This window comes from Mirounga angustirostris, unplaced genomic scaffold, assembly GCF_029215605.1.
Source record: "Mirounga angustirostris isolate CCGP_5_RB_7025 unplaced genomic scaffold, mMirAng1.0.hap1 SCAF_2, whole genome shotgun sequence".
NCBI classification, from domain to species: domain Eukaryota; kingdom Metazoa; phylum Chordata; class Mammalia; order Carnivora; family Phocidae; genus Mirounga; species Mirounga angustirostris.
Window position 1 is genome coordinate 134,338,742 of NW_026991710.1, and position 16,318 is coordinate 134,355,059.

At 37.5% G+C, this 16,318-nt stretch overlaps 1 protein-coding gene across 11 annotated transcripts in view; it reads left to right on the forward strand.

Moving 5' to 3' along the window:
• The window catches only part of RAPGEF2 (Rap guanine nucleotide exchange factor 2), a 237,474-nt gene that overhangs the window by 53,126 nt on the left and 168,030 nt on the right, over positions 1–16,318 (forward strand). The gene's annotated exons all lie outside the window — the stretch shown is intronic.

Sequence of the window (16,318 nt, forward strand, 5' to 3'; positions counted from 1 at the left end):
ATAGTAGTACAGATAAAATGACCAAAGTTAGAATCATAGGCTTTGAAGGTTGCCAATTGCTTACAGTACAATTAATATTATGTAGGTTTGTATCAAGGTATATAGTAGTTTATAAATTACAGACTTTTTTTTTTAAGTGACATGTTATGATTGGACTTGTATATTTCTAAATTGCTGCTACTGAGCATGCATTTAATTTGGAAAGGTGATTGTTGAAAGGTTATATCATATATGAAACAACACCAGGACTAATTGTGAGGTTTCATAAAGTATGACTTTAGTTTTAAGTTTGATGGTTAGATAACTATAATGTGTATAACTACCAGTAATTTCTTTGATTTTTTTTTCTTTCTTAAACCGGGGGCGAGAGGAAGAGAATATGAATATGAGAATGAATTTGAATGAATGAGAAGAATGAATATTAGAATATTTGGGATTTTAAAATTCTGTAGTATAAATACAATAATCTTGCTTATTATAGAGTGATCTTTTTGTGTGCATGTTTGGAGGGGAGCAGTTTAAAAACTTTGATTTCTTTCCATTTGGTAAATATTGAATATAAAATATCTACATGTGAGATTGTTAATGGAAGTTAGAGATAATAGATGTAGAACATCCAACACAGTGCCTGGCATGTAATGGGTAGTAGTGATTGTTTATAAAGAGGTTACCCTTCATAAAACATAGGTGGTACAATATAGTGAAATGATTTAAATAATGTCTTGAAACAGTATGTATGAAACCAATTTTTTGTTTGATAATTCATATTACTAAGCTGTTGAGACATGACATCTTTAGAAAAATTACAAATAGAGCTCAATATCAAAACAGTAAACTGAATGCCAGATCATAAAAATACAGATGTCCATTGTATTTTGTGACTTAGTCCAGTTTGCTATTTTTGTATTAGTCTTGAGGAGAACAAAACTCCCAGACTCTGAGATATTGCAGGCACATAGAATGGTACAAAAAATAACAATATACCCTACTGAAAATCTTTAATATTATGTACTCCTGCTGAAAATCTTTAATATTGGAGTATATTCTGCGAACTTTAAAAAAGAGACAACACAAAGAGCCTTCTGTTTCTTGAAGAAATTTTTTTCCCCAGGGGTGGGGGGAAGCTCTGTGGGATAAGTTTATTTAATAAGACATCAGTTGAATAAAGCCAGCTGTGAGTAATTATATCTGATATTTGATTTCCAGCTGGTTTGTTGAACTATTATTGGCTCTCAGGGTACTTGGATATTAATTAAATGATGACTTATAAAGGAGTCTTGTTTAAAGTAGTGTTGCCTCACCTAGAACATTTAGAATGGGCTACCTGGTACAAAGTTGTCATTCTTTGTCATGCAACTGCTGTTTTAAAATCAGTACATTTTTAACTTAAAGGAAAAAACATACGGTTCCGATCTATTTTGACTGTGATTTTCTATATATTAAATATGCATGCATGAGTAGAATTAAATGTATCCTTTCTTTGCCTAACAGTTTTCAAATTCAAGTTATCATAAGTGAAGAATTCATGTCCGATTGAGTATAGAAGCACAGGTATTTATATTTTAGCATATCAGACATTGAACAAATTATATAAGCAAAGGGTATTGTGGAATATTTGAAAAAAAAATTATGGGACAAAAGAAAAAAAAAACAAAAGAATTGAAGAAAGATAAATAAAAAATTAGGAAGTAGGAACTGGCCAAATGCAGATTGGTGCTCTAAAGATGTAAGGAAAGGGGTGCCTGGTTAGCTCAGTCTGAGGATCTCAGGGTTGTTAGTTTGAGCCCCACATTGGGTGTAGAGATAAATTAAAAAAAAAAAAGATGGAAGGAAAAGAGCAGAGGCATAAATTAAAAGCAAACAACCCCTTTAGAGGCTCAGGCAGTGAGATGTGGTGGAGGTGGAAGGCTGCTGGGCAAGAGGGGTGAACGCTTCTAGAGGAAAGATGTATTTATTTGCAGATAATAAATAGTGACCAGACACACATTCTCACTTACCTTCTGCACTGGGATCTTAGCATGATCACTTTGTTAATCTCTCCCGTCTCAGGACTAGTCAAACTACAGAAGTTAGTGTAGCTACTAGCTACAGAGCCCTCTGCCAATCAGATTCTGGATTTCAGCAATTCTAGACATTTCCTAGGGATTATGGGGAAAAAGAGTTACAAGATATGGTCCTCTCTGGGAGCATATGGTCTTTATTGAGTATTACCCATATTGATTTGTTCCCGTAGATATTTCATTATATACATGTTAAAAAATACCAACAGTGCCAACAAACATATGGTAAGTTACTTATGAATGATACATTAATAAACGCTTAGGATATTAGAGGAAGAAAGAGCATGGTAGAGTGGTCTGAAAAGAAGGCATCTCAGAGGATGCGAGCTGAGATGCCCATCAGGATGGATTGGGCATTGGATATGTGCAAGGCAGAAGGAGGTGTACATCTTGCACTGCATATGTTGGTAGGCAGAAAAGCTGCCCAAGTAGAGAATGGAGCAGAGGAAGAGTGGGAGAAGTCTGGGATAGGCCCTCAGGCGCAGAATGTAGAAAGCACTGTGAATGCATGTGTGATGCAATTGAAATTTGGTGATCAATGGAAGTTTTTCACTGGGGGGGGGGGGCAGCCTACACAGTTGTTTGGAGTCCCTTATGTTATGCATGATAAAAGGGGCTATGGCTCTAAAACTGTCCATGCCATTGAAAACAGAATGGAAAAAAAAAAAGGTATGACAAAAGACTTAACTGGATTTGAAAAAACTAAATGTGTGAAAAAGGAGAAAAGAGCCACTATAGGTTGAAGATAAGTCCCATCGTTCTCCCCAGAGCAGCTGGGGTGGCAGAAGAAGAGAAATGGAAAGGTTTGGGTAGGGGAAATTTAGTGTGGATTTTAGTTACCATTTTAAGCAATGCTCCAGCAGCTTGGAATGGTCACTAATCAGCTGGTGATTGTGGTCATTTGTAAGAAAAGTCAGGGTCTGGGAGTCATTTGTAATGGTAGGCTGAGAGCAGATGTGATTTCTAAGTGAAAGGATTTTATAAAGAAGAGTGAGGTTCAAAGACCAGCCTTGGGATACTCACCTTGGAGAGACTCAGTGTAGCCTACAGAGTCCCCTGAGGGGGCTGGGGAAGAGCCAGGGGGAGGGAGTGGTCAGCACTGGCCACCTTTCGTGATGTCTCATACTCCCCTTCCCTTTGTTATTTTTTTCTCTTACTGCTTATCACTATCAACAGTTTTTATGCTTTGTTTATTCAGTTTCTTCTGTCCTAGTAGACTGCAGTATCCACAAGGACAGGGAATTTTGTCTGCTTTATATATTAGTGTATCCTTAGCGCCTACAAGAGTGTGTGGCACAGGGGAAAAGAGAAAATTAATTTGTTTTAAGCCGATTATTGGTGATCTTGGAGAAGGGACTTTCAGTCAATTTAAGGGCAAAGATCAGATTCCAAAAGGTTATACGATAACTGGATAGTTGAAAAAATGGATAAAAGGAGTACACCTCTCATTCCACAATCTTGGCTAGGAAATAGAGCTGTTGCTGTGGAGGATTTAGGAAGGGTCAAGTGAAGATTTTTCTGAGGTGGGAAACTTGTTCATTGCTAAGGAAAGAATGGAAAATGTTACAGAGAGCACAATGTTAATAGTTTAAAAATCTGGGTGTATGCTGTTATTTTGCACTTGAATGACTTACCAATTTCAGAAAAGACACAAAAAGGTAAAAAAGAAAACCTACTCTTTTTTTTTTTTTCCCTGTTTTAATTTGTAAAGACTTATTTTTGCTCGGTATTAATACTAAAGGTAGGATCAGCATGAGTGTTTTGGGTGGTGGTGGTAGTGGGGTTGTGAGGAGGAGTTTACTAGTCTACCAGACTTTTTTCTGCATTTCACATTTTTGCACTGAATCTTCTAATCATAAGATAACTGGCCTCCTGGGCAATACCTGTATGTTTGGTAGAATCCTCACTGGCATGAGGATTGAAGCAACGGTTTGGACAATGATCATTTGGATCATTTCAATGGCATCTAATATTTACCTTCATGAATAAAACAATGCATTGATTCCAGAAGAATAAGAAATACAACAGTTAGTTATCTGCCACATATTTTAGAGTTAAGGAGGATTAAATGAAACATAGGTATAAGTCATGTAATATAGATTTAGTTCCCTAATTATCTGTTATTTGATTTTGATGTACTAACTTTTTCTACCAAAAATGAGGATCAGCTATAATCAGGGCTTATATACTTAAAAAAGTATTATCTTTAGAATTTGTTACATTTCCAAGTAATATGGTTTTTATAAAAACATTGTTGCTGTTGTTCAGAACATGTTTAGACTGTAATGTGGTGTTACCAGAGTTGCTTAGTGAATCCTACAAGGAAGTTACCTCTTTACTTCATACAATTGTATGTTATTTTTGAGCCTGCTTGAGCTTGAAAAACCAACTCACTCACTAGGTTTAGTTCTGGGTAAATGTTGGCTGTTTTCAAAAGCCCAACCTCCCAGAAGTACTACTAATGATAAAATTCAGAAGAATGTGCTTACAGATATTCATAAAGCACACAAAGCTTATGCATACGTTCAATAGCTAGACCACAGCTGTGAATAATGGGGAGAGACCTGTGACTAGAGAGGAAGCAAGTATGTCCTTTGTCTTCCCTTTTTCTTTTTTTCTGCTCAGTTGATCACAGTTGGCACTTGGTTTTGACAGCAGACTGGGTGCAGGGCAGTGGAAGGCTGGGCCTGACACATGTTTAGCTGGTGGTTCTGCTAAGTTGAGTTTTCTCCCCAGAGGCATGTAAATTTATTTGTACTTTTAAGGCATTGCTGAAAATTTTATTATTGAGCTGTAATAGATGTAAATAACTCAATAAACCTACACTTTGGAAATGACACTCCTTCTCTGATGGTAAAAGGACTTGATACTGACTGTTGGATCCTATCACATTTCCTTATGCATAGTAGGTACTCAATAACAATTTGTCAAATGAAAGAGTGAGGTTCTAGATATCTAAGATTTCTGGTATAATTCATTCTCTTAATGCATGTTTTGAGGATCAAGAGCCTATGGGGGAAGAAAATATGTGATATAATTTAGAAGTTCTGATATTGGCTGGTGGCAATGGTAGAGTGACAGAAAGCATTTGTTGAATTTGGGAGTAAGAAAATGTGTCTTCTGACACCTATGACTTACAGCTGCATTTCTGTCTTGCATTGTAGCTAGTTGTGAGGATGTTTCATCTAAACAGACTAAGTTTCTCTGAGGACCAGAGTTGTTCTGTTCCAATCTCTGTCCTCCAAGACGACCTCTAGCACAGCGCTTGCTCAGAGCACGTATTCAGTATTGACGGTGGATTGCCTGTGAACTGTGAATGAAGGGAAGGGATGACGTCTAAACAGATTCTGGGTCTTCCCTGCCCTGTGCTGAAATTAGGATAGGTAGAAGTCTTCATTTGTATCACAAAGAGCATGAGGTGTATTCAAGATTCTTCATTACTTTTCAAATCCAGCCATTCTTTACTTCTTTAGCTATCTCCTGTTAAGAGTGTTGCAGCATTGTATTTTACTTTTAAATCCAGAAATATAAGAAGACAACAAAACACTAAAGTGCTATTTTGAATATGTTGCCAGGAGGTCTCTGTAGCCTGATAAATTTTGGAGTATTGATGTCTCCTCCACTGCAGCACCCCTGTGTCTTAGATTTCCATAATTAGCATTAAACACTGAGTAATAGTAATAGTAGCTGGTGTTCAAGAAAAGTGCCTACTATATGCCAAGGCACTGTCTAAACACTTTATGAAGCTTAACTTAGATACTGCTATAATCCTCATCTTACAGGTGAATCAACAACTACAGCGAGGATGGGTGACTTGATTTGCTCAAGGATGCTGAGCTACTAAATGGCAGCGTCAGGTTTTGAACTCAGGCAATGTGGTTCAAATGAGTTATACTCTTAGCCCAGTGGCCTGGTGGACAGAGAGTACACAGGAGAGTTGCCCTGCAGGACTCCTCTGAATACCTACCCTGCCCAAAATATCTTGCTATGTTTTCTGCCAATTTTTCATTCTGTTCTAAGGCCCAGAATTCCACCAGAAGTTTCCAATGTGAGAAATTTCTTGAATTAAAATTTATTGAAAAATCTCTTTTGGGGAGGGTCAAATACCTGCAGTGCTTTTCTCTGGAAAGTTCTGAGAATAAGAGCTAGAAGTAAGAGGTTAATAATTTTTGAAATTTATATTTACCCCCCACCACCTCATTAGTATGATTGCCTAAGTGGGTGTCCCAGGTTTTTGGATTTCATTGAATTAAGAGCATTGAATTCCCTGTCATTCAAAAATTACCAACATAATGTGGGCAATTAAAAAAAGTTTCTTCTATTAATGATATTAGACAAAACAATGCACTGCTATCATCTAGTATCAATTTCAAAGAAAGCAAAAAAAAATGTGGTTATGATCCTAACATAAAGGAGGGCTCTTTAAATTGGATACACTTAGCTCATCGAGAATCTCACCACATTGTCCTTGTTATCTCATCTTGCCACTCACTCTTGCAGAAATGTACCTGTGGACCTACATTTGGAACCTTCTCACGGTTCTTTGAAATTTGTCCTTTACCAGGAAGGGAAAATTGTACAGCTTCCTTTTCCTTCTTCCTGTATGGATCCTGTAGTTCTAGGATTCCGGGGTCGATGTAGAAACCCATCTGCCCTTTGTAATGCTGGCTCTGAAGTGGCACGCCATTTAAATTGTGAACATGTATTTTAGGAAATGTGGAGCTGGGAGCCATCTTCCCACCTTCTTATCTCCCTTTCTGGTTGTGGTAGTGTCTCTGCAATCATTGACTTCACAGGACCGTCACTCTTGTCACAGAAGAGCTCTTTGCATCCTTCTTATTTCTGGAGAATCTTGGTAACGATGCGCCAGTGGTTTCAGGTGTGTGTGTGTGTGTTGGTGTCAGAGTATTGCTTTTAAGAAGGCCAGATGTGTTTATGTATGAATGTCATGGAGTCCATGATATAAATGTATACATGCACAGATTGAAGCTGTCATGCATGCGTGGCATATTCTGTACAATTGGGTGAGGTAAAACAATTACAGTAGGATGAGTAAAAAGACGTTAGATTTGGGGCGCCTGGGTGGCTCAGTTGGTTAAGCGACTGCCTTCGGCTCAGGTCATGATCCTGGAGTCCCGGGATCGAGTCCCACGTTGGCTCCCTGCTCAGAGGAGAGTCCGCTTCTCCCTCTGACCCTCCCCCATCTCGTGCTCTCTCTCTCTGTCTCATTCTCTCTCTCAAATAAATAAATAAATAAAATCTTTAAAAAAAAAAAAAGACGTTAGATTTTAGCTTCGAAGGAGAGTTCAAAACATGATGGAGAGGTGGGATCCTTCAGAAAGTATGACCTGCTATCCCTTCTAGTGGAATACTTGATTCGAATTTTATATATATGTGTGTAATATATAATATATATTATATGTGTATGTTTCTAATTCTTTTCTATAATTGAATAATACACTTCTTTTTCTATAACTGCTGCCCCCACCCTACCATCAAGTGTTTATCTGGTTAGATGGTCAAACTTCCCCCTTCCTGCCACCTTACCTTTTATGGACAGATCTGAATTTTGAGCAGTACCTAATATTTTTTTTTAGCATTTAGTTAATTTCTGACTAACGTAGTTGGAAGGCTTTAATTACATATGTGGGATATTCTCATTTGCTTCTCCTGTTCTCTTGAGAAATAGAAAAGTTTGAGAAAAAGTAAAATATTGGTGGTTGACTCCTCAGTAAAACATTCAAGATGGGAAAAACAGATGTCAAATTATTTTTGTCTTTTGTCCTGGAAAAATGGCAGCAGTGAAGTTTTCTATATTTAAACCTGCTTCCATTCAGAAGCTCTTCCTTTCTGCTAAGAGGCAATAAAGAGACTGTGTCCTCAGTGACCTGTTCTGCTTTGCTTTTATTATCTTAGGACTGTCTAAACTCTACTGCTGTAGGAATATTGACATTTGTACAGTCAGTGATTCAAAATAAGTACTGTAAGTTGAGGCTCTGGAATTAGGTCGGTATTTGAAACTTGAGGCAAACTGAGGGTGATTTTTGTAGGCTCCAGTACCCCTTGTTGCAGAGGTTGTGTTCAGTGGAGTGGTGTATGTCAGCTCCTCTCTGCCCACCCCAACTCAGCAAGGTTTCTACAGGGTTTACCTGAGCCAAACTGTCTGTGGGAAATGAGTTGAACACCAAACTGTAGGTTTTAACTGTGTTGTTTAGAGGAGAGTTGGGGAGGAGAGAGTATGTTTGGTTGATTTTTTTTTTTTTAATTGAAATGAATCATTAGAGCGGTGTGTTTGTGTGTTTATGTTTGTGCGTGCGCACGCCTGTGTCCAGCTGATTGACCTTCTGGTTATTGCCCTTCATCAGATGTTTAAATGTTAACTTGAAATGCCGTCATTCACTGCCTGCTAGCTTAATCATGGAGAACAAAAAGCAGGCTAGCGTTAAATTTACTGCAAATAATTTTCTAGTGTGTTAATCTGTATATGTGAAATTAAAATTTGACTACACAGTTTTTTTACTCTGAGAAATTAAAGTAAGATAGTGACTTTAAAATGAAGATATATTTTGTTTTTGCTGCCTAGGAGATGTGAATTCTGGGAAGCTGTAAACTTGGTGGTAATGCATTGTTCTGAAGGGGAAATACTTACACTGACTCTTGAAAACAGGAATCGTGGACTGATTTAGACCCTGATATTTTTCTCATTTGTGCACAAGATGAGTTTTTAGTTACAACTAAATTGTTGATTTTTCTAATGAGAAATTTTAATCTTCACAAATGAAACTTAATTGCTTCGATGGATTTTCTCCCTTAGGATATGACAACAAACATAGAGTGCAATATATTCTAAGTTGTTCAACAGAACACTGCTCATTTAGTAATCACAAAAATTGCTTTGTGATGTCTGTTGTTGCTGTAGCTTTTGACTCTTGCATTTTCTTCAATAAGAGGTAAACTCTTTGAGAATGAGGATAGGCTGCAACACTTCATCTCTCTCTTAGAATTTATGAAGTACTTTTCTACCTTCTTCAGCTCATCACCCCTGAAACGTAACTGCCGTCAAGTCTCCCTGACACCAACTTGAAGTAGAGGAGTCTTGGGACAAGGGTGTGTTTTGTTGAAGCTAGATGTCTGTCTTGTAATTGTCATGGTTAATTCAGGAGGGAATGACTTTATAACTACTTTTGTCTCAAATTTAGCAACTGTTGAAAAACTCTGTCTCTTTTTTAAAAGATATAAGTGATGCCTTCTTCAGGGGAAAACACCTGAGGAAGTTTTAGACAAACAGAATAGCTTGAATCTGTACCTTTTACTTCTGGAATTCCTTATGCACGTGTCTTGTGAAGATACAATGCTGAAAAACCTGAAGCTGGAGAAGTATATCCAGGCTTTATCAAAGATGACCAGTAATATCATTTTCCTGAGTTCTGATATGTGAATTTGAATGAAATTACAGCTCTGGGAGAATGTTTCCTTTCAGGTATAAATTAGTAAAGCTCAGAAACAGTCTTCATAGGATTTAAAGTTGAAATTGCTGTTTAAGAACATGTTTAAGAATTTTACTGAAAATCATACACTCCACCATGGATTTTTTTCCTGAAGCGTGTGATGGTGTAACTCTGGCATATGAAGGACTTGGATGGCACAAAACACCTCAGCAGTGTTGTGATTTGACATTTTTGTTTTAAATGCTCTGTTGCTTTACTATGACATGTGGGATGGGGAAGCTGCTTTAAAAGATTGTTCCCTGCTACGGATGATTGGAATTAAGTGATTTTAATAGGTGTGCTGATGGACTTGTCTCCCTTCCCCTACACCCTTTTCATTATGAGCACGGGAAAAAGGACTTGTATTTTCTCAGATTATCTTAAGGAATGCTTTAAACACTCAAATCTCTTAAGTATATGTATATACGTGGAAATGTACTTGAGACCAGTGCCTGAGATTGCCAGTCATAGAAATGGACTGTTGGTCCGGTCTGCCACCTTGTGGCCCTTTACAGAATTGTCTCAGACTATAGAGGTAGGAGTTTCCCACAGCTCTGAACACCAAGTTTGGAAACATGTTTTCTGCCTTTTTTTCTTTTACTGTTATTCTCAGGAGTATTCACTTTAAGGTCTTGTATACCACCACCCCCACAGGAAGGTTGCCCTTTCCTTTCTTTGCATCTAGTGCATCCGCAGTCTGTTGATACACAGAAGGTGTAAAAGAGAACAGAGTGACTTTGTTCAAGGCGCTTATTCTCCAGTTGAGGAGATAAAATGCAAACCCTTGAAAGTAAAGTGGCCACCCAGAACACATGTGAGGGGCCACATGTGAGTGGCACAGGCAGTGGGATCTTTCGTGGCTCAGAAAGGAAGCCCACACTACCTGTGCAAAATGGGGTCTGGGAAACGTGCTTTTCACTAGGGTAAGAGGGACTTTGTTAGACTGGACCCAAAGATTGTCAGTCATTTGTACAAAAAGGGTGCAAGAGATTGTTGGTGTTTGGGCTTTATTCAGAAGCCCTCCTGGGGGGCTTTGGAAGCAGGAGATTTGAATGGGATGTGCTGGAAACAGTGCACAGGTAGGTGCTCTGGAGGTAATAGGCATCTTCTGCCCACCAAACCTGATATAAAAATTGGGATTTATAAAGCAGACAATTTAAGGGACCCTTTAAAAGTTTTATTTTGACTTTGACTTTTTTTTTTTACTTTATTTTTATTTTTTTAGATAGAGATATGTATGAAAAGGATGCATTAATTTGTAAAAATTCTGATGTGTATGATTTCAGGAATATTTTTAATTTTATATTCTTAGCATTACTATGTGCTTGTACTCCGATCTCATAGGTAATAAAATCAGCTACTAGTTTCCAAGGGTCTATATGTGCCAAGTGTTGTTTTGAAATTATATATCACGTTAGCCATATAGCCTAGCCAAGTAGATAGTCTTTACTTTGTTTTGCAAATATAATCTCTGTAAGACACCAAAGGTCACACGTCTTGGCAGTGATGGAGATGAGGATGTGAACTCTGCTCCATTTGACACCCAAACCTATGTTCTTTCCAACTATCCTTCTTGGGATAATTGTTTTATATGTTTTAGTGTATAAAAATGGAGAATCTTCCAAATAAAACTTTGCAGCTTTACCACCATGTTAACAGACACAGAGAAACTTGCAGGCTTCTCACCTTTCTGCCCTCTCCCCCATTTGGCCATACACTTGAGTTTTAGTCTTGCATATTTTAGCTTTTAACGTCCTTACTATTGATGTTCAAGACATAGCTCTCTAATTCCTTGCTAGTGATCTTTAGCGGACAAGGATAAATTACCTTTTTGTCTTTGCAAGGGAGAATAAATGGGCATCAGTACGATTCCTGGTGCTAACATTGATGCCACTTAAGCAGGTGCTCCTTTCTCTTTCTCCTTATGTTTAAATCTGTAGGCTTTTACCCCTTGGGTCTCCATAGACCTGCTAATTGTGGCAAAATCTTGGCCTTAGATTCTTTGATGATTGAGATAAAGTCTTTTTAAAGGAATCAACCTTCCTTTTTTTTTTTTTTAATTTATCTTATAACTGGAGGGTTATACCCTTTGACCACCTTACTGATTATAGTTTAAATACATAGCTTCATGGGGCATCTGACTGGCTCAGTCCGTGGAACTTGTGACTCTTGACCTCCGGGTTGTGAGTTCGAGCCCCACACTGGGTGTAGAGATGACTTAAAAATAAAATCTTAAAAAAAATACATAGCTTCACAAGATGCATGTATTTTTTCTCATAGTGCAGTGCAAAATACTGCCTCCCCCATTGTTTACAAAGAGTCTCTAGAGGATAGGAAGAAGGAGCACACAACGCTAATTGTGGGAAAGGAGATAGAGGAATACTTCTCTTTTCTCAGATCTCCAAAGATTGTATTAAAATATATTGTAAGTTGTTGGCGAATCCCTGATTCTGGTGAACAAGTGAAATTAAAAGCTAGTTTTAAATGCATTATGAATTTGCTATGAGGCTGATGATAATCTGAATGAGCCTCTAAGGAGAAATTAGAGAAAGAGCCCAAAATGCAGAAAACTTTCCCTCTGACTTCTTTCCTATTAGACTGTGTTGTGTTTATAGACTCTGAGCAAGAGGGTTGGTTAGGTTCTGAACAAGTAGAGAATGCTTTTGGGTTTTGATATGTGGTTTATGTTTGGGGCAAAAGTGTGTTTGTTTGTTCTTCTTTTCATGGAAAGCTGCATTCCAATCGGCCTGTCAGTATTCTTGTCTACTGGGCTGCAGTGTTTTTACAGTCGCTCAGTCTGCTTTCAAATAGCATCTATTTTTGAAAAAAGGATGTCCTTCCTAGGGTAGAAGGAAAAGCTTATTGTTCCAAAAAATGCTGCTTCCTGGTTAGAGCAACATTTTCCTGTTTGTCTTCAAGACTAGAAAAATTTGGGGAAAAATAGTGTACATTTTTAAGGGTCCTTTAAAATAACAACGGTCATGTGAATTGTATTCGTCTTGGGAGGTGCACTTGGGGAATTCTCAGTTTGCATATCATAGTTTCTTGACAGAAATGTCAGTTGGGATACTTCAGGTGATTTAATGCTCCAGCATTTGTTTTTCTGCAGTCAAGTTTGTTGAAATGTAACTTCAGTCTGTGAATGTCTCTTGTTTGCATAGAAAAAAATTTATCATCCAGGAATATGACTCCCCGAAGGTCATACATTTCCTTGTTTATCTTAAGAGAAAGCCCTTGCTCTCTGATGCAGCAAGCATATCTGCTTTTCACTGAGGTTTGCAGATTCAGGTTGGTTGGAGGAGCTAATCTTCCTCAGCACCTCACCCTTTTGCCTTTTTGTATCTTTGCTGGGTAAAGGCAATTCCATGCCAATTTATAGATTATTTTAATAAAGACCAACTATTAAGAGGAAATGAGGGTTAAAAATTATAGGTGAAAAGTGAAGGCAGAGCACTTAGGGGTGACCTCTACAGGCAAGGAAGGGGGATGGAAGTGGTTCCTGGGCTTGTTGGGTTGCTTCACTTGGCTTCTCATGCCCCCGTATCTCTTCCCTTACTCTGCTGATATTTTTCCTTTCTCTTGGTTGTGCTGTCTGAAATCTCATACATTTACAGATTTGTTTGGACTATGGAAATGCAAATGGAGGCAGACAACTACCCACAGAAGATTCAAGGGCCCCCACTGATCACTCATCTCTGCATTTGTCTTCAGATTTAATTTTAATTTTTAGACTTTTAATTTTTAGACCAAGGCATTGATGCCTTAGAATGAGGTTTGGGGTATCGCCGGACACCTGGGGAGAGGATAGAAAAAAATGTGTAGGAAGATTCAAAAGGCCATCTTTGCCTATTTCAAAATATTGCTTGGTCCATTTTGCTCCTAGGGAAGGATAAGAAAGCTTGTCTTCCTTTTTGCCTTTCAGTGTTATTTACCTTACTTGAAATCCCTAATCATCGCTAAACCTAATGTTTGGCCACTGGGCTCTTTATTGAAGAAAAGCTTAGCCAGAGTCCTTATTTCTTTAGTTTGCATTTCTTCTGCTCATCTCTAATCAAGTTCTTTCTTTCCTCAGAGTCAGGAGGAGAGATTTCCTGATGCCTTTTCCAAAGCTTTTCTGCTTTTCCTACCTACCTCAAATCTGTGATGGTTGTGTTCATATTGCACAGTGAAACATTACACTTACTTGTTGCTGCCATCTAGACATCATTTCTTACCATTCCTTCTGTTAGGTACAACTAAGAGATCTCAAGTGTAGATACAATGTATCTGTAAAGTCATCTAATTCAAGCTAGATTATATTGCCTTCCATTTAACAGCTTCATTTAGAATAATGGTGTCTGCTTCTTGAGTTTATAAGCTCCGTGTGGCATAAACCATTTAAAATAAGTTTCTTTTGAGATGGCTTGTTCTAAGGGTAATAGAAGAAACTCTAGACGTAATCGCTGAATTCATTTCGAGAGTTGAATACAATTCAAGAAGTTTATAGTCTAGTTAGATATCTGAAGTACATGAAACAGTTGCCTAGGATTCCCTGATTTTGTATTGCTTGAGTGACACATGTTTAAATTTATTCCTCAGAAAACATCATGATTATGTGAGCTGCAGATGTCTTATTTATGCAGTGACATACATACAGATTTGGTCATGCAGTAGTGAGGTAATGCAGTCCCTTTCCTTCGCACTCAGAGTTTCATAATGCAGGCTCTGTAACAGATTTCTGACGCATTTGCTATGTCAGTGACTTATAGGTGAGAATACACCATTGTTCTCTACATTTTTAAAACTAATAAGCAGTCTTACTTAATTTGCAAGTTATAACTATACTTATCATCTTAAGATAAATAATGTAGCTATTGTCCTTAAATCTATTTTATATAATCATATAGGCTATATGTTCATACTCCAAGTTGTTGCATCAGTACTGACATATGTCCTGGGTGTGACATAACATTCAGGAAGGTGACCCCTGCACAACTATGAAACTCTACAATGTTAGGAAGCACCAGATTAATAAAGTGGCATTTCATTAAGGGATATGCTCTCTGATTTTGCTGGGTTTGTTTGAACAAGACAGTTATTTAAGACCTATTGTCTTTTAAGACTTAAAGGTGTTTTTTCCCTCCGTTCTATATCTAAGCTTCCAAATTCTTGCTGCTGTCATGTTCTTTTAGACTTCTCCCTTCTCCACCTTAAAAAAAAAAAAAAAATTATTTCTTTCTGCTGCTTTCCCAGTATACCTTTTTTTGTCATTGTAAATTTATTTGCTTGATGAGTGTTAAATGAATGTGAATAGTCTTGTCTGTTAAATAAGAGTGTTTTAGGCCTTGGGCAGGTTATAACCCAAGGTTGATAGGTAATTCAGTGAAAAATATTTAAGACTTTAGTATTAGATTCATAATATAAGCTCTTCAGAAGTGGGGGGCAATCTTTCCATACTATTTAATGACTGCAAGTAGCACAGATATTTATAATATCTAAAATAGAATGTGTACTTTAGGATTGTCCAGAAAAGCTCTTATTATAGCTATTAAAGAAAACTCATTAATTAGGACACTTTTTATTGATTTTCCCTACATGCAAATAGAGTATTATGATTGGAGTCTGATTGTTTCTAAAGAAGGAATTTATTAGCTTTAGGAATGCAAACTTTAATTAGATGGAGGGAAAGGTTTTGTTTTAGCTTTCTTATTTGTATAGAATTTATAGGGTCTAGTTTTAGATTTCAGTCTTTAAATAGCTTTTAAAAGACTTGTGGGAAATAACAAGGACTATAGATGGATAAAGTTGAAGACCATCAGTTTATTTGAAAGTTGATCACCAGAGGGTGGCACTTTAAATTTCTAATATTATAAATTTTAAATTGGGACAATTTAAAGTTATAAGTAAGGTTTTTTTTCCCCCTTATCACATCACAATATTGTTTAAGGACTACACTAAAATATTTTAGGCTGAAAACCTCAATATCCTCTTAAAAAGTTTTCGAATTTCTTATCTAGTTGTTATCACTATCCTTTATCTGTGCCCTTGATATATGAAATTTAATTACACATGTAGTTTGAATTGTTTAGAAAGGTATTCCTAGGGCTACAGAATTTTTTTCTTAATTAAAAGAGAGGATTAAGGGTCACCTGGGTTGCTCATTGGTTAAGCATCTGTCTTTGGCTCAGGTCATGACCCCAGCGTCCTGGGATTATGTCCTGCATTGGGCTTCTTGCTCAGTGGGGAGTCTGCATCTCCCTCTGCCTGAAGCTCCCCCGCTTGTGCTCTGTCTTTGACAAATAAATAAGTAAAATCTTAAAAAAAAGAAAAGAGGATTAAATTGAACCAAAGTGTAGTATAAGACTTGTACACTCAAAAGTATAAAACATTGTTGAAAGAAATTAAGGAAGACCTAAGTAAACGGCAAAACATCCCCTGCCATGGATTGGAAGACTAAATGTTGTTAAGATGGCAATACTACCTGAATTGATCTACTGGCTCAATGCAATCCTTATTAAAATTTCAGCTTTATTGATTGATTGATTGATTGATTGCAGATTGCCCACCCATGCCCTCTTCCTGTTGCTCTTTTTCTGGGCTGAGGAGAGTGCAGTGGGTTTCAGAGCCAAGAGGGCAGGGGAAGGGTCATGTACATGGCCTCCACTGGGTTCTGTGCCATGGCTCAGTGCCACTGTGGTCTCCTAGAAGAAAAAACCGTGGTATGTGAATTATATCTCAATAGAATTCTTATTTTAAAACAAGACAAAAAGGATAGGGGCACCTGGGTGGCTC